Source organism: Hemiscyllium ocellatum, chromosome 8, assembly GCF_020745735.1.
Source record: "Hemiscyllium ocellatum isolate sHemOce1 chromosome 8, sHemOce1.pat.X.cur, whole genome shotgun sequence".
Classification (NCBI taxonomy): Eukaryota; Metazoa; Chordata; class Chondrichthyes; order Orectolobiformes; family Hemiscylliidae; genus Hemiscyllium; species Hemiscyllium ocellatum.
In genome coordinates this window covers 12,769,612-12,788,520 of record NC_083408.1, presented here as the reverse complement: position 1 = coordinate 12,788,520, position 18,909 = coordinate 12,769,612, and positions in this window count along the sequence as shown.

The window sequence follows — 18,909 nt, the reverse complement described above, 5'->3', positions numbered from 1 at the left end:
GGCATATCGACAAATTGAGGGGCGATAGATATAAGACAGATGTCAGAGGCAGTTTCTTGACTCAGAGTGGTTAGGGTGTAGAATGCACTACCTATTTTTGTTGTTAACACAGCCACATTTGGGATATTTAAACACTCCTTTAGATAACACATGGGTGAGTTTGGGATATTATCGAGGGACGAGCTGAGAATAGTTCACAGGTCGGTGCAACATCAGGAACGCAAGGGCCTTTTCTGCGCTGTACTGTTCTATCACTATAGTGCTACAAGAGGTTTCTACTGTCTTAAACAGAGTGACGGAATTTGTATTGTTTGCTTGCGAAATGTCACTCATCTCTACCAAACATGTACAAGGTAGAGTCAGGTCAATAATATGCAGCAACAGGAGGGGAACATGTATCTCTATACAACACCCAACTCTTTCTCACCTATTTTCACCTCCAAAACCAAACGCCTTCCAGAAAAGCACCTCTATATCCCACCACAACACTTTACCCCACAATCGTGGTATCTGGCTGTGCACAAGGAGGAGTGCAAAGTCTGTACTGGGACCCACTGGGCCCTTGAAACACTTGGTAAAGACTAGGATCTTCTGAGCATTGAGAGCTTCACCACAATGCACCCAGTTTGTATTATTTTAACTCCGTTCCTGCCTTCTCTTGTATTTCCTAAGGAACCTGTTCAAAGTTGTTATTATGCACACCTGCACAAGCTATGAACTGAACCCAGGGCTCTCAGTCCAAGATTCGGGATATTTTCACCAATCGACTCTAACTTCCCTAATCCCTGCAGCTGCTGAGGCATGCCTGAATCAACTCTGCAATTGAGAGGAAGGGGCGGAACTGAAGGACAGAGCAGCGTGAGGAGTGGGGCCAAAGTAATCTCTGGGCGTGGACGCTTCAGGATTGGACAGAATGCAAACTGTTTTGCAGGATTGATCATTCTCACTCAAATTGTGGAGCATTAAAACGTTCTCATAAATCAATAGTTGAGATGGAAATCTGATCACATATGTATTTCCAATCTATTTGCACAACTCGAGTAAGAAACTTAATTTCAAACTTACAGAGCGATTGGTAATTTACATATCTGGTCGATATGGTTGAGTTTGACCGAACAGTTTCTTTGCATGCTAGACATCTCTATGTCTGTAACTCGACAGAACAATTGTTAATGTCCACTATTTCACCCATAATTCTGTGCTGATTTGAATATTCTGTATAAACTCACCGATAACCTCAAACGCACGTGCAGTTTCGTTTCTATGGAGAGCGTGCGCAGTATGATATTGATCAGGACAGCGAGAGAGAGAGAGACATGGAGCAGCTTTCTCCGGCAGCGGCTGCGATCGGCTTCAGAGACCGGCGCTCAGAGCCGGTGTGAGAGAGCGTCTCTGGGGGAAAAGAGCAGAGAGAATTCACAAGTCCTGGATACAGGTAAAAATAAACGAGAAATAGACCCTCCAGGCCCGGGTGAGGAGATGGCGGTCTCTGATCAGGGGCGCGGCTCAGGGTCACTGCCGCCATTTGTTTGAGGGAAGAGGAAGCGCGGGCCTCAGGGCCGCCATCTTGTGAAGATCAAGGTACAGGAGGGCGGGCTATTGCGATCTGGAGAACAATCAAACGAAAGAGAAGACCCATTGTTATTGATTAATTGCACGAAAATACCTTTACTCGGCGATCCCACAGGAATATCTTCTCTCAGTCCTACCGTGATGTTTCACCCAATCAGAACCAGCAGCTCTCCTCCTCCCTCAGCTTCCCTTCTGTCCTTCCTGCAGCATCTGTCCCTTGGGACATTGAGCTAGCTGTCCTGTCCAGTCCCTCCCGCAGTTGTGTTTCTGTAATAACTGTGTTCTCCCATTCCAATCCTAGATTATTTCACTAAAGACATGAATGCGCCCGATAGATTTATCTTAATATCAGCAATTGTTTAATACTCACTTAAACGTTTTTAATTGCACCCTTTTTGAAGCATTTAATTCACGTTCAATCATTTGCAATGATGGGATTTGAATCTGTCTCCAGAGAACATTTGCTGAGTTTCTGGATAAATTGCCTCACAATCATGCCACTGGACCATCAACTCGCCTGCTCACAGTTTGTGCATCCCAGAACATGAATCAACACCCTGTCTTTGTGCACAATCGTTTGATCCTAAACTCTGGTGATATCACTCAGTATCTCTCCATGTGGGGTCCCTCACTATGTCAGTCTAATTGTTGCCTCTGTCAACGTCTCTCACTCTTGCAGCTAAACTGGATAAACTGTCTCACAATAATGGCACTAGGCCATCACTTCGCCTCCTCACAGGTTCTCATCCAAGTGTAATATTAATCAAAACACATTTTTCCTGCACAATTACTTGATCCTGACATATTCCTGCACTGCGGTGATATCACTCAGTATCTGTACATGTGGTAGCCCTCACTGTGTGGGTCTAATTTCTGCCTCCGTCAGCACCTCTCGCTCCTGCAGCTACTCCAGATCCTGTGCCATCAGAATTTTCCACTCCAGAGCGATGAGGCAGCACAGGTCATCGATGGAGACTGGGATGTCCCACATTTCTGTGGAACTTGGCGCCATTTGACATGTGTCGCCCTCACTGCATCAGTCTAATTTCACATTCTGTCTATTTCTACCTCCTGTAGGTACTCAGGAAGTTCCTTACTCAAAAGATTTCCAATCTGTTGGGACTCTCGTCCAAAACCACATTGAAGATGGTTGGTCAGGTAGAGAAACTTAGGGTAGGCAGATCTGGAGCCTTCAATAAATCCTTCAAGATCACTCACAATGCACAGAGCAGAGGACAATGAGAGGTTTCCAAACATCAGCTACCAAGACATGAAACAGATACTGGAGGGGGAGCACAATACAGATCCACCCATGGCTCAATCACCACCGCTAATTTAAGTCTTGTTGTATCGGAGAGCACAGGGAGTTCACAGTTATCGATCCAGGCCTGTGCTGCCTTAGTGAGCATCAGTACATCAGAGGGGAAAGTAGGCGTCCCACAAGAGGGTAGGAATGCTGCCTGGGATCTTTCTGCTCTGTGTTCCCTCCACAACACTGCACCTACGGCAGGTCTCGTGGATTAGTGACTTTAATCATTCTAACGCCAAAAACAGTTTCTATCTCTGTCATCTTCTCCCCCCTCACCATCACTTCACATATTTGAATCCTGCTCCAGTCCAGACTACCATACATATCTCTCTCACTTGCTTCAGTCTTGACAACATGCCTGTCTTGATTGTTTCCTCCTCCAATAATTGGAGACATAGGGTCTGGTTCTGTGCTGCATGACCCTTTTTCTGAACTTGTCCATGCTGCCCAACTTCCCTAAATGTGACAAGTCACATTTCCCTGTATTTGGACCATGACCTTTCAAACTTTCTCCTCTCCAAGAACCTGCCCAAATGTCTTTTCCATTTTGTCATTATGCTTGTTTTACCATTTCTTATGGCAGTCCGTTCCGTCTATGCACCACCCTCTGTGAAACATACTGTTTCTCAGCTCTGTCTTCACCTCACATTTATACCCTCTAGTTTTGGACTCACCTACCGTTGGCTGTTCACCTTATTTATGACACGCACAGTTTTTAAACCTTTACAAGGTCACCCCGCTCCTCCTCTGCCTAGGAGAAATATTGATGACAATGTTACAAATATCTCCAACTCATGTACTCAATGCTCTGACGCATGAAATATGCCAAATGCTGATTTCACTTCCCTGTCCACCTGTGATACCACTTCCAAGGACCCCTTAGTCTCACTCCATTCCACCACACCAGCCAGGGCCCGACCATTACCTGTGTTAGTACTCCCTGGTTTGTCTTAACAAAAATCCAACACCTGAATTAGAATCCATCTTTCATATCGTGGCTCCGTTGATTAAGACCCCTTTCGATAACTGTATCCCTTGCCCACAATCCCACTAATCCTGGTCTCCACAAACATACCAACAGTGACTCCTATATTTTCACTCAAATCGTTGATATAAATGCTGCACAACAATGGTCCCAGCACCAATCCTTATGGCACACTGCTGGTAAGAGTCCATCAGTCTGAACAACAAAACTTTCCCACCACTCTCTTTCCCACTGTCACCCCATTTTGTATGCACATTGCTAGCTCCCCCTGATCCCTTGGAATCCAACCTTACTAAGCAATGTATCATGCTCAGCCATGTTCATCCCCTTACTGAATCGAGAAACGACGTCTGTTGCTCTGCCTCATCTCTCTCCTTACTCACATCTTCAACAAACTTAGTCAAGTTTGTGAAACATGTTTTCCCGTGTACAAAGCAATTCTGACTGTCTCTGGCCAGTCCTTGACTTTCCAAATGCATGGGAAACCTATCTCTCTGAATGATCTCCAACAACCCACCCACCCTGATGTCTGCCTCATCAGTCTGTTGTTCCCTGGATTTCCTTTGCATTCCCTATCAAATAATGACACAACATTATATTTCAAGTCATACAGCATGGAACCTGTTCAACGTCAATTGAATAAAATCTAAAACTAATCCCATCCTACCTACCTGTTCCTGGATCACGTCCCTTCAAAACGTTCCTATTCCTGTACTAATCCAAATGTCTTTTAAACATTGTAATTGTTTTGCCATCCCCCCTTGCTCGCGAAATTAATTACACATGCAAGCCTCCCACTGTGCAATAATTTACCCCTCGTGTCTTTTTTTTAATGCCTCTCCTCCAAACTTAAAAATGTAGAACATCTTGAAACTCCCCTGTCCACTGTAAAAGATAACTATATCTATCTCCCTCATTATTGTATAAACTTCTATCAGGTCGCCTCTCAAAATACAGGCTTCAAAAACAAAAATTCCAGTCTATCCAGGCCTTTATTACTGAAACCTTCCACACCAAGCTGAATCCTAGTACATCTCATCTGAACCTTCTCCAGCTTAATAATATCCTTCCTATAATTGGGTGGCCAGTACTGGATGCAGTCTTCCAGAAGAACATTCCTCACCAATGGCCTGTATAATCTCAATGCGACTTCACACTCATATATCCAAAGGACTGAGAAATGAAACCAAGTGTGGCAAGCACCATTTTTCCAACCATCCTTACTCTCCATGTTGCAAACTTCAAAGAATTATGTACCTGAACCCTGAGGTCCCTCTGTTCTACAACACTACCGAAGGTCCTGCCATTTATTATATAACATCTACCCTTGTTTGTTGTACCAAATGCGTTACCTCGCATTTATTCAGATTGAACTTCATCTACGGTTTTTCAGCCATTTCACCCATATCCTCAAGATCCCTTTGTAATTTTAAAAGACTTCTTCACTGTCCATTATGCCACCCTCCAGTCTTTCAGTACATCACGCACATGGTGTCAATGGCACAAATACCTTTGCTCATATCGCCGCAATTTCTTCCCCAACTTCCCAAAATGTCCTGAGATGCCCTGGATCAATTCTGGGGATTTACCTACCTTTGTGTTTTAAAGCCTGCAGGACCTACTCTTCTATAATGTGGACTCATTTCAAAACATAGAGTCATAGAGATGTACAGCATGGGAACAGAGCCTTCGGACCAACTCCTACTTGATGTTTCGAGTCCCATTTGCCAGAATCTTGCCAAAATCCCTGGAAACCCTTCCTGTTCATATTCCCATCCAGGTGTCTGTTAATTTTGTATCAGCCTCCATTACTTCCTCTGGCAGCTCTGACCTGTTCATGCCCACCATGATTTTAAAAACATTTATAAGATAACTCTTCAGCCTCTCATGTTCAAATGAAAATCGCCACGGCTAATTAAGCTTTTCTCTGCAGCTCAAACCCTCCAACCCTGGCAACATCCTTGTACATTTGTTCTGGACCTTTTCAAGTTCCACTACATCCTTCCGATGGCACTGAGACCAGAATTGCACCCAGTATTCCAGAAGAGGTCAAGCCAAGCACTGTGTAGTTCCCAGAGCTCCTCAGTCTTTGTCCACAGTAAAGTTCCAAAGTGAAATATTTGTTTCGGATGCTTTGATTTCACACACCGTTGGCTTTGTTGATCATTATGGACACTGGTTTTGTCCCTCACTATTCTTTTTTTCTTAACATATGGACAGTGGTTAACACTGTTGCCTTACAGCGCCAGAGGCCCAGGTTCAATTCCCGCCTCAAGTGACTCTCTGTGTGGAGTTTGCACCTTCGCCCCATGTCTGCGTGGGTTTCTTCCCACAATCCAAAAATGTGCAGGTTACGTAAATTGCATGTAATGTTCGGTGTAGGGGAATGGGTCTGCATGGCTTGTGCCTCGGCAGTTCGGTGTGGACTTTTTGGGCTGAAGGACGTGTTTCCACGCTGTAAGTAATTTAATGTGTAAACTCTTTTTGGATTCTCCTTAACCATCTCTGCCAAAGCTATCACATTTGTGCATTCCTGATTTCCATCCAAAGCGTATTCGTGCAGCCCCTGTGATCCTCAGGGATTCCCTTGATCCAGCTGGCTATACATGACAATGTGCCCTTTTTTTTGACCAAGTCTGAAGAGTCAGCCAGTGTTTCCAAATGCTGTCGGCATCGAGCTGTACCCAAACGGGTACCTGCATTTTATCTCCAATTTAAAATATTCTCACTTGTTAGACTTCCTTTCACTGCAAATAGCTTCTACTTTTAAAAATCATCATGCCTAATATCATCAAGATTGGTCTTGCTCCATTTTCTAACTTAAACTTGTGGACCAGGCAGGTGCTTTACCAAAATTATTTTCAAACTAATACAATTGTGGTGACTATCAAAAGTGCTCCCTCACTAATACCTCAGTCCAGTTCCCGACCTTGTTTCCCAAGGTCGGGAAGATTGAGCACCATTCACCAGTTGGGCCGTTTGTTTTTGAATGGGAGTTTCAGAAACACACTTAATGAAATCTTTCCATTCAAATGTTTAATACTGCAGCAATCTCAGTCCAGGGTTGGAAAAGTTGAAATCCTCTACTATTACAAATCTCTTATTCTAACAGATATCTGAGATGTCCTGACAGTTTTACTGTTCCATCTCCCATTGACTACCACTGCTGTACAATTGCAGTACAATCATCGTAAACCGATGATCAATTTTTATTTCTCAGTTCCTCTAATATGGTTTAACTGGGTGATCCCGCATGAAAATTCTCTCTAAATACTGCTTTGATGTTTTCTCCAATTAAACCCATCACCGCTGCTCCTCTCCTGCCTCCTGTTCAATCCTTCCTATAGCATCTATTCCATGGAACAATGAGTTGCTGCCGGTCCATCTGTTGTGAAATTCTACAATACCTATTATATCCCATTTCCAGGACCCCACCCGTGCCCTGGGGTCCTCTGCCTTAACGGTTGAGGGCCCCACAGCCCTGCCAGACAAGTTTAAATCTTCTTGAGCAGCTCACCCCATCAGGATATGGGCCATCTTGCCGCTCCCAATTCCAGAGATGGTTCCAGACCAAAGGGGTAGCCATGGGCAAACGTGTGGGCCGCAGTATGCCTGTCTCTTTGTTGACTACAGAGAACAATCGATCTTCCTTAATTACACCGGCACCACTCACCACCTCTTCCTCCGCTACATTGATGACTGCATTGGCGTCACCTCGTGCTCTCGAAAGGAAGTTGAGCAATTCATCAACTTCACGAGCACATTCCACTCTGAACTGAAATTAATCTGGATCATCTCTGACACCTCCCTCCCCTTCCTGGACCTCTCAATCTCCATTAATGACAACCGACTTGACATCGACATTTTTTACAAAACCACCGACTCCCACAGCTACCTGGATTACACGTCTTCCCAAACTACCTCTTGCAAAAATGCCATCCCGTATTCCCAATTCCTCCGCCTCAGCTGCATCTGTTCCCAGGAGGAGCAGTTCCACCACAGAACATACCAGATGACCTCATTCTTTAGAGACCGTAATTTCCCTCCCACGTGGTTAAAGATGCCCTCCAACGCATCTCGTCCATATCCTGCACCTCCGGGCTCAGACCCCAACCCTCCAACTGTAACAAGGACAGAACGCCCCTGGTGCTCACCTTCCACCCTACCAACCTTCGAAAAAACCACTCATCCGCCGACATTTCCGCCACCTCCAAACGTACACCACCACCAGCGATATGTTTCCCACTCCACCCCTTTCCACCTTCCGCAAAGACCGTTCCCTCCGTGACTACCTGGTCAGGTCCATGCCCCCCTACAACCCACCCTCCCATGTTGGCACCTTCCCTTCTACCGCAGGAATTGCAAAATCTGCGCACACACCTCCTCCCTCACCTCCATCCAAGGCCCTAAATGTGCCTTCCACATCCATCGTGTCAACGTTTTACCTGCACATCCACAAATATCATTCATTGCATCCTTTGCACCCGATGCAGTCTCCTCTACATTGGCGAGACTGGACGCCTCCAAGCAGAGCGCTTTAGGGAGCATCTCCGGGACACCTGCACCAATCAACCACACCGCCCTGTGGACCAACATTTCAACTCCCCCTCCCACTCTGCCGAGGACATGGAGGTCCTGAGCCTCCTTCACCCCAGAAGCCTGAAGGAAGAACGCCTCATCTCCGCCTCAGAACACTTCAACCCCAGGGCATCAATGTTGACTTCAACAGTTTCCTCATTTCCCCTTTCCCCACCTCACCCTAGTTTCAAACTTCCAGCTTAGCATTGTCCCCAAGACTTGTCCTATCTGCCTATTTACTTTTCCACCTGTCCACTACAACATTCCCCCCGCCGATGTATCACCTTTATCCCCTTCCCCACTCACCTATTGTACCCTAAGCTACTTTCTCCCCACCCCCAACCCTCCTCTCACTCATCTCTCCACCCTTCTGGTTCTTAGCCTGTATTACTGATGAAGGGCTTTATTCCGAAACGTCGATTTTACTGCTTGTCGGATGCTGCCTGAATTGCTGTGCTCTTCCAGCACCATTAATCCAGAATCTGGTTTCCAGCATCTGCAGTCATTATTTTTACCTTCTGTTCATTATGTCTATTCTTCGCTTATCATATCTTCCCCAGGATATGACCTCACACTGATCAGAATTAATCTCCCTCTGAGACTACTCTGCTCAGTTCATCATCTGATCGATATGAAACTGTAGCTCGACTCCACCCCCTCACTGTGAACAACACCCTCATCTTTCATGTCATCTGCAACCCTCCAAATGATACCTTCTGCTTTCACATTCAAGTCATCAATGTACATAATAAACAGGAATGGTTCCTGCACAGTTCCCTGTGGTACACCAGCTGTTTAAAGCTTCAAAATACAAAAACATGCTTCCACGCAGATGCGGATCCAATTTGCCAACTTGCCTTAGATCCCATGGACTCTTCCCTTTTGGACATGCCTTCCACGTGGAACCTTGTCAAAGACCTTACTGAACTCCATGTAACCCACATCATCTGCACAGCCCGTTTCAATATTTTGAGAGACCATTTCAAAAAATTCAACTGAATTCCTGAGGCGATATCTTCCTCTACCAAATCCGTGATGACTCAGCCGAGTTGATTCCTGCCTTTCCAATGTTGATTCATTCTGTACCTCCGAATTGTTCACAATAAACACCACGCCCCCACCCCCATTCCCCCCGCCCCCCTCCCGCTGTCAGACTATCTGCTCTGTAATTATCTGCCTATCCCTGCTGCCCTTCCTGAACAAAGGAACCACATTAGCGATCCTCCAGTCATTCAGCACTTCACCTGTGGCCAGCAAAGTATTACATATATCCACCAGGGCCCCAGCGATATCCTCCCTTACCTCCCGTAGCAGCTTGGGATACATTGCTATGGGCATTAGGGATTTCATCAACATTATGCTTGTGAAAATTTTTAATACCTCCTCCTGATTGATCTTAACATGTCCCAGAACCTTACCATCCCAACTAAAATCCTCGGCTACAATAGCTTTCCCCTGCATGAATACAGATGGGAAACATTCATTGAAGACCTCACCTACTTCCTCTGACTCCATGCATAAATTGTCCCTTTGATTTCCAATAGGCACAACTCTTTCCCCAGTAATCCTCTGACTAACTGTACTCTAACATGCCTTGTGGCATTCCCATAACACTATCGGCAAAGGATATTTCATGATTATTGTCTAACACTCATTTTTAAGGACGCCCTTGCACTCTCCATACTTGCGAAGGTCTTTTAGATTAGATTAGACTAGATTAGACTTACAGTGTGGAAACAGGCCCTTCGGCCCAACAAGTCCACACCGACCCGCCGAAGCGAAACCCACCCATACCCCTACCCCTTTTGTGTTATTACACTGTATTTTCTTTATCAAACTCAAGATATCACTTGATCTCTATTCCCTGTACTTGCTGCCTTTGCCATTCACCCTTCAAGGTACACACTGAACATGGATTCTCACTCTATCACTTTAACATACTCCCACTTTGCAAATAAAAACCCAACTGCAGGCAGTTCCTCCCAGTCACTGTTTGTCAGATCCTGTCTAATGATAGCAGTAATGACAGGAGACTCAGTTGTGAAGGGGACAGACAGGAGGCTGTGTGGCTCCAGAAGAGACCCAAGGATGGTGTGCTGCCTCCGGGGTACCAGTGTTAAGCATTTCTCTGAGCGGTTACAGAACATTCTGAAGGGGAGTGTGAACAGCCAAAGGTCATTGTACACAACGGCCCACATGATAGACGTAGACAAAGGGATGGGGTCCTGTGAAATGAATATCAGGTGTTAGGTAAGAAGTCAAAAAGCTGAACTCAAGGGTAGTGATCTCCAGATTACTCCCAGTGCCACTCATCAGTGGATATAGAAATAGAAAAATAGGCCCGATTGGTGTGTGCCTGAAGAGCTGGTGGTGGGGGGGGGGGGGGTGGGGTGGGGGGGCGGGGAGCAGGGTTTTCAGTTCTTGGATCATTGGGATCTCTTCTGGGGTAGGGCTGGACTTCAACCAGAAGGGCACCAGTATCACTGCGAGGAGATTTGGTAGTGTTACTCTGGAAGTATAAACTAGTGAGCAAGGAGGTTGGGACTCTTAATAAGAAAGGTACCATTGAAAAGTCAGGGGGAAATACAATAGCCATCAAGAGCAAGTTTCCAATTCAGGATATGCAGGGGCACAGTCAAGAGAGGGAAAGACTTCTGGTTTGAAAGGCATTTATATCAAAGCACGAGGTCTGACTGGTAAGGCAGACGAGCTCAGAGCATGGATTAGCTCTGGGGACTGGAATACTACAGCCATAACAGAAACATGGTTGAGAGAAGGGCAGCTCAGTGTTCCAGAATACAGAAGCTACAGGCGTGGCAGAAGGACAGGTAAGTGAGGAGGGGGGCGTTGTTTCTTTTTGATAAGGTATGGCATAACAACAGTTTTTAGTGAGGATACTCTGAAGGGGTGATCAAATGAGGACAGACCCCCAAATAGTCAGCAGGTACGAGAGGAGCAGATGTGTCGAGATATTTCAGGTACCAATCGAAATAATGGAATAGTACTCTTTGGAGATTTTACCTTCCCCTGTATTGACTGGACCTTACAGAGTGTAAAAGGCCCGTATCGGGTGCAATTTGTTAAATGTAGCCAATAAACTTTCCTAGATCAATATGCAGAGGGCCCCACTCTACTCAGGCGGGAGCAACACTGGACCTCCCCTCAGTAACCGAGGTCGGGCAAGTGACTGAAGTGTCAGTGGGAGAGAACTTTGGGTCCAGTGACCACAACTGTCTTCATTTTGACATTGTTTTGGAAATTGATCAGACAAGTCCACAGATTAAGGTCTTGAACTGAAGCATGGCCAGGTTTAGGGCCATTAGGCAGGATCGAACAGAGGTCGATTGGGTGAATTAAAAATCACACAACGCCAGGGTATAGTCCAACAGGTTTATTTCAAAGCACTAGCTTTCGAAGTGCAGGTGATCATCCAAAAAGTTAAAACTTACACTAAATTTGTTTGATATTACATTCCATGCCACTACTATCCTGTTGCTATAAATTATATGTCTTATGATTGTGCTCCACAACTTCCTGATGAAGAACTAGTGCTCTGAAACCTAGTGTCTCCACATAAACCTGCTGGACTGTCAGCTGGTATTGTGTGAATTTTACCTTTCCCACCCCCGTCCAACACAGGCCCTTCCACATCATGCTACCATCAACTGGGTGAGTCTGATTGAAGGAAAATGAATGACTGGCTTTTAAACGGAGGCTTTTCAAAATCTTCATAATCCAGAGCCAGGGTGTCCCTGTTAGAATGAAGGGAAAACAGCATACATTGTCTTCACTGTGTGGGATATAGGCGGATTGGTGTTACTTCCGCAATTCTGCAATTATAATTTCTGATACAAGGTGAATGAACTCACATTCGTGTGTGGTTGTTTCGGCCATGGACTGGGTCGGCAGGGGTGGGGACTGTGTGGAGGAGATGCATGTTTTTTTTTGTATTTGCTAAAGATTTATGCAAGAAAGAACGGGACTGTAAAACAATGGTAAGATGCAGTGAAGACAGGCAGTTAAACTAAATATGCCCGTATAATAAGTAGGTATAAACATCTGTTTCCCACTTTTACAGAAACAGAGGAACAAACCCCAATTAAATGTGTCTTAATGATAAGATGCTGAGAGGGGCGGCACAGATGGAGGGAGTAAATACTGGTAAGGCAAGGATGTGACCACAGCAGGATGAGGTCAAATGACCTTGAGAGCAGGAATAAGCATTTTGTCACAGGCACGGACGGAGAAGACAAGAGATAAACAGGAGTAATGGGTACCGGTCATAGGAAAGTGGAGGATGTGATCGGGGGATGGGGGGGGGCGGGGGACAATGAAATATGAAAAAAAATGTAGGAACCAAATTATATAAATATCGAGTATCTGTTGAATTTAGTGTGTTTTGTCCCTGCCTTATGGAATCACACCCACTTGCAAGTGCGAAATAAAGGGCACTACTGATTCAGATCTTGTCTCGGACTGAAATTATTGCAGTGAGTGAGCTTTATTTCACACAAATGTTTCCGTATCTATGTAACCTCTTCCAGTCCTAAAGAGCTGAAAATGTGTTGCTGGAAAGGCGCAGCAGGTCAGGCAGCATTGAAGGAACAGGAAATTCGACGTTTCTGGCTTCATCCCTTCATCAGGAATATGCCCGAAACGTCGAATTTCCTGTTCCTTGGATGCTGCCTGACCTGCTGCGCTTTTCCAGCAACACATTTTCAGCTCTGATCTCCAGCATCTGCAGTCCTCACTTTCTCCTCCAGTCCGAAATACAGAATCATTCGATGGAGACTCGACCATCCTTTCAGTTCCTTGAAGCATTCCCAATCTGCAGAACCCACTGAAAGCCTATGACTCTCTAAATCCAGTTCCGACAAGACTCACTATCTGTGTGACATCCTCCTGTCGGCAGCACTCACCCTATCAATGTAAGTTCTTCCTGTATCTCCATGCATTTACTCATCTCCATAACCTTCTCCAGCTCTTACACCCCTATCCGTGTAAATGTCATCCTCCCCTACAACCCTTTCCACTTTGACCAAACTGGAGGAGGTGACTTATGCTTCCTTATCTGTCAACAACCAAAATTGCTGTCCTTCTGGAAAATCTGTCAGACTCCACACACTCCATATCTAAATAATCTGCAGAAGTAAACCTTCCTGTATCTATAAACATTGCAGTCACTACGACCCTCATATCTCTGTTTGGTCCTCCAGTATACAGAACTGACTTTATCTCTGTTCCATTCATCACACTCTGGGGGAAAAGGCTTTATGTTATCCACCCTGTCTGTACATTCCATGATTTTGTAGACGTCAATTAGGTCCGCAGTAAACCTTTGTCTTTCTAATGAAAATAATCCGAATCTATTCAAAGTTTCTTCATAGCTAGCCCCTTCCATACCAGACAACATCCTAGTGATCCTCCTCTGCACCTACTCCAAAGCATCCACATCCTTTTGTTAATGTGGTGATCAGAACTGCACTTAATATTCCAAATGTGGTCAAAACAACATCCAATACAACTGTAACATGACCTACCAACTCTTTTGTTCATTATCCCAACTAGTGAAGGAAATCATGCCGTATGTTGCCTTAACCACTTTACTGACCTGCGTTGTCACCTTCAAGGAAGAATGGACCGGAATACCCAGTTATCTCTGGCTTTTCCATTTAGTTTGCTCTTGAATTGAATCTTCTGAAAGTTGCCCGGATTGATCTCCCCATCTGCCATTTCTCTGCCCATCTCTCTAATCGATCTATACACTGCTGTATTCTCTAACAGTCCCCATCACTATCTGCTACTCCGCCAATATTAGTGCCATCTGCAAACTTGATAATCAGGCAACCGATATCTTCCTCCAAATCATTTATGTATGTCACAAGCAAAAGTGGACCCAACACGGATCCTCATGGAACACCACAGGGCATAAGTCTCCATTTCGAGAAATTCATTTTACTCTCATCTATGTGCCCATCCAAAAGTTAATTAAATCAACCTAATGTAACTGTCTCTACCACCAACGCTGGCTGTGCATCCTACATACCCACCACTCTCTGTGTAACGTACATCTGACATCTCCCATAAACCTTCCTCCAAATACGTTAAAATTATGCCCCACCATTACAGCCATTTTCATAATGGTAAAATTCTCGGGCCACCCCTTCTATGTCTGCCGCTCGTCATCTCATACACATCTATTAATTCGGCTCTCATCCTTTTTCATTCCAATGAGAAAAGCTCTGGCTTCCCCAATATTTTTTTCATTAGACCTGCCCTCCAATCCAGAAAACATCTGATAAATCTCTTCTGAGCCCTCTCCAAAACTTCTACATCTTTCCTGTAATGAGGCGACCAGAACATAACACAATATTCCAAGTGAGAACGAACCAGGGCCGTATGGAGCTGGAGCATAACCTCACAGGTCTGAAACTCAACCCTCTTGCCAATGAAAGGCAGCACATCACACGCCTTCTTAACACCCCTCTCAACTTGACTGGCATCTTTGAAGGATCTATGGACGTGGACCCCAAGGTTCTCCTGCTACTCCGCACTACCAAGAATCATGCCTTTAACCCAGTAGAGGGTTTTTGCGGAATCCTTCAATCTTAAACCCTCCCTATTTTGGTGCCTTCCTCCAGTCCCCACAAAACTCATAAAATATGAAAACTCTTCCGGTCCCTACAATCCTCCTTAGCTCTGTAACCTCCTTTATTGACATGAAACCTCAAAACTACCAAAGCCAATTTTAGCCACTTCAATATTACTAATAACTGGAAAATCCTCCAATCCTGATATTCCTCCCTAACTCTGTAACCCCCACCATCCTCCAGTGCCGTTCTGGGGAACATTGCAGAGGAAGGAAGAGCTTTAGAGTCCGGGTCATGTTGCGGAGGTAGGAAGGGCAACAGAACCTGGAGGATGGTACAAATATAGGAAGGGACGGGGATCCTGCAGGACGTTAGAGGGAGCAGGATTCATAGAACGAGCAGGATGGGACAGAGACTGCGTTGTAGAACCTGAAGCATATTTTAGTCTGATTGACTCATTTGTTTTTGATGAGACTATTGGGCTGATCTTGATAACCTAATTTTGCAGATGTTTACCAGAATTGGCTGTGCACAGCTTCAGATTCTCAGGCTGGGAAATGTGAGTTCAGATGTGAATCTATTTGTCCATTCTGTCTGTCTGCCTGAAACTGACATGGTGCTGTTCTGGGAGAAAGCACTCTCCGTGCATCTGGTAACCTCCAGCTCGACAGGACTGACCAGAGCTCACCTCATCAAAGCCTTCGTTTAGAATGTTCTTTTCTTTTATTATTTTCAAGTGACAGTTTCGTGAGATGCAGGAATTGGGATGATTCCATTTTAAGAGAACGAAACCTTTATCATTGGAGATTGGGAAACCTTTAAAAATGAGATAACGGCTTTCAAGAGACAGTGTATAGAATTCATGTAATGGTGCAAGGAAATGTTGGTGCGTGTAGGTATGCTGGATGACGAGAGAACTAAGGTTTTCGTTAAGAAAAAAGAAGGAAAAATGTGTCACATATGGACACGAGAAATCAAGTGAATTCTCAGACTATAAAGGCAACAGGAGTATACTTAAGAGGGAAATCAGGAGGGGAAAAAAGGGTACATGACATAGCTTTGACAAGTTGTTTTAAAGAGAGTCCAAAGGGCTTTTGTAAATACATAAAGGACAAGAGAGTAACTAGGGAGAAAATAGGGTCCCTCAAATATCAACAAGGCAGCCTTTGTGTGCAGCTGGAGGAGATGGGGCCGATACTAAACGAGTATTTTGCATCAGTGTTTACTCTGGTGTACTAAATGGAAGTTGTGAAACGTGAAAGGGTTGAGAAAAGATTTATAAGGATGTTGCCAGTGTTGGAGGATCTGAGCTACAGGCAGAGGCTGAACAGGCTGGGGCTGTTTTCCCTGGATCATCGGACGCTGAGGGGTGACTTTATAGAGGTTTACAAAATTATGAGTGGCATGGATAGGATAAAAAGGCAAAGTCTTTTCCTTGGGGTCGGGGAGTCTAGAACTAGAAGGCATAGGTTTAGAGTGAGAAGGGAAACATATAAAAGAGACCTAAGGGGCAACTTTTTTTGCGCAGAGGGTGATACGTGTATGGAATGAGCTGCCAGAGGATGTGGTGGAGGCTGGTACAATTGCAACATTTAAGAGGCATTTCGATGGGTATATGAATAGGAAGGTTTTGGAGGGATATGGGCCGGATGCTGGCAGGTGGGACTAGATTGGGCTGGGAGATCGGGTGGGCATGGAGGAGTTGGACCGAAGGGTCTGTTTCCATGCTGTATATCTCTATGACTCTATATAGAATGTGGCGAAATAGATGGTGAAATCTTGAAAAGCGTCCGTATTAAAGAGGAGGAGTTGCTGGATGCCTTGAAATGCATAAAAACGCATAAATCCCCAGGATCTGATCAGGTGTACCTTGGAACTCTGTGGGAAGCTAGGAAAGTGATTGATGGGCCCCTTACTGAGAAATTTGTGTCATTGACCATCACAGGTGAGGTGCTAGAAGACTAGACGTTGTCTAACGTGGTGCCAACATTTAAGAAAAGTGGTAATGGAAAGCTCACAATCTATAGACCAGTGAGCCTGACATCAGTAGTGGGTAAATTGTTGAAGGGAATCCTGCGAGATAGGATTTACATGTATTTGGAAATGCAAGGAGTGACTAGGGAATGTCAGCATGGCTTTGCGTGTGGGAAATCACGTCTCAAGAAATTGATTGCATTTTTTGAAGAAGTAACAAAAAGGATTGATGAGGGCCGATCACTGGATGTGATTTCTATGGACTTCAGTGAGGTGTTTGAAACTGTTCCTCATGGAAAATCAGTTAGCAAGGTTAGATCTCATGGAATACAGGGAGAACTGGCTGTTTGAATAGAGAACTGGCTCAAAGGTAGAAGACAGAGAGTGGTGCCGGGAGGTTGCTTTTCACACTGGAGGCCGATGGTGTGCCACAAAGATCGGTGCTGGTGCCAATACTTTTCATCATTATATAAATGATTTGAGCATGAAGATAGGAGGTACAGTTAACAAGTTTGCAGACGACTTCAAAATTTGAGATATAGTGGACAGTGAAGAAGGACCTCAGATTACAACGGGATTTGGGTCAGATGTGAAAATGGGCTGAGGAGTGACAGATGGAGTTCAATTTAGATAAATGTGAGGGGCTGCATTTTGCGAAAGCAGATCTGAGCAGGACTTGTACACTTGATGGGAAGGTCCAAGGGAATGTTGCTGAACAAAGAGACCTTAGAGTTCATAGCACCTTGAAAGTTCAGTCGCAGGTAAGCGGAAAATGAAGAAGGTGTTCGGTATGCTTTCCTTTGTTGGTCAGAACATTGATTATAGGAGTTTGGAGGTCATGCTGCAGCTGTACAGCACACTGGTTAGGACACATTTGGAATATTGCGTGCAGTTCTGGTATTTTTCCTATTGGAAGGATGTTGTGAAACTTGAAAGTATTTAGAAAAGTTTTGCAATTATGTTGCCAGGATTGGAGCTATTGAGTGAGGTTGATACGACTGGGACTTTTTTTCACTCGAGTCTCAGAGGCTAAGGAGTGACATTCTTAAGGTTTATAAAACCATGAGAGGCATAGGTTAGGACAAACAGACAATGTCTTTTCCCTGGGGTGGTGGAGACCAGTAGGTTTAGGTTGAGAGATGAAAGATTTAGAATAGATTAGATTACTTACAGTGTGGAAACAGGCCCTTCGGCCCAACAAGTCCACACCGACCCGCCGAAGCGCAACCCACCCATACCCCTACATTTACCACTTACCTAACACTACGGGCAATTTAGCATGGCCAATTCACCTGACCCGCACATCTTTGGACTGTGGGAGGAAACCGGAGCACCCGGAGGAAACCCACGCAGACACAGGGAGAATGTGCAAACTCCACACAGTCAGTCGCCTGAGTCGGGAATTGAACTCGGGTCTCTGGTGCTGTGAGGCAGCAGTGCTAACCACTATGCCACCGTGCCGCCCCAAACGGGCCATAGGGGCAACTTTTTCACCCAGAGTGTGGTGTTTGTATGGAAAGTACTGCCAGAGGAAGTGGTGGAGGCTGGTACAACTGCAGCATTCAAACGGCATCTCCATTGGTATATGAATAAAAACGGTTCCGTGGGTTATGGGCCAAGTGCTGGCAGATGGGACGAGATTCAGAAAGGATATCTGGTCAGCGTGGATGAGTTGGACCGAAGGGTCCGTTTATGTACATCTCGAGGACTCGCTGGCTCTAAATGTTTTCCACTGTTCATTTACAGCCTGACATTTCAGTCTGTTTCCCCTGTTTACCTTGGTCAGTTCTCTCTCAAAATCATGTAATTGGCTTTGTTACTGACGCTCGGTTGTGCTTTATGGTCACTTTAAATGTCATAATCGCTTTGAATTCCGGTATAATTTGTTGGAGGATCTCGGT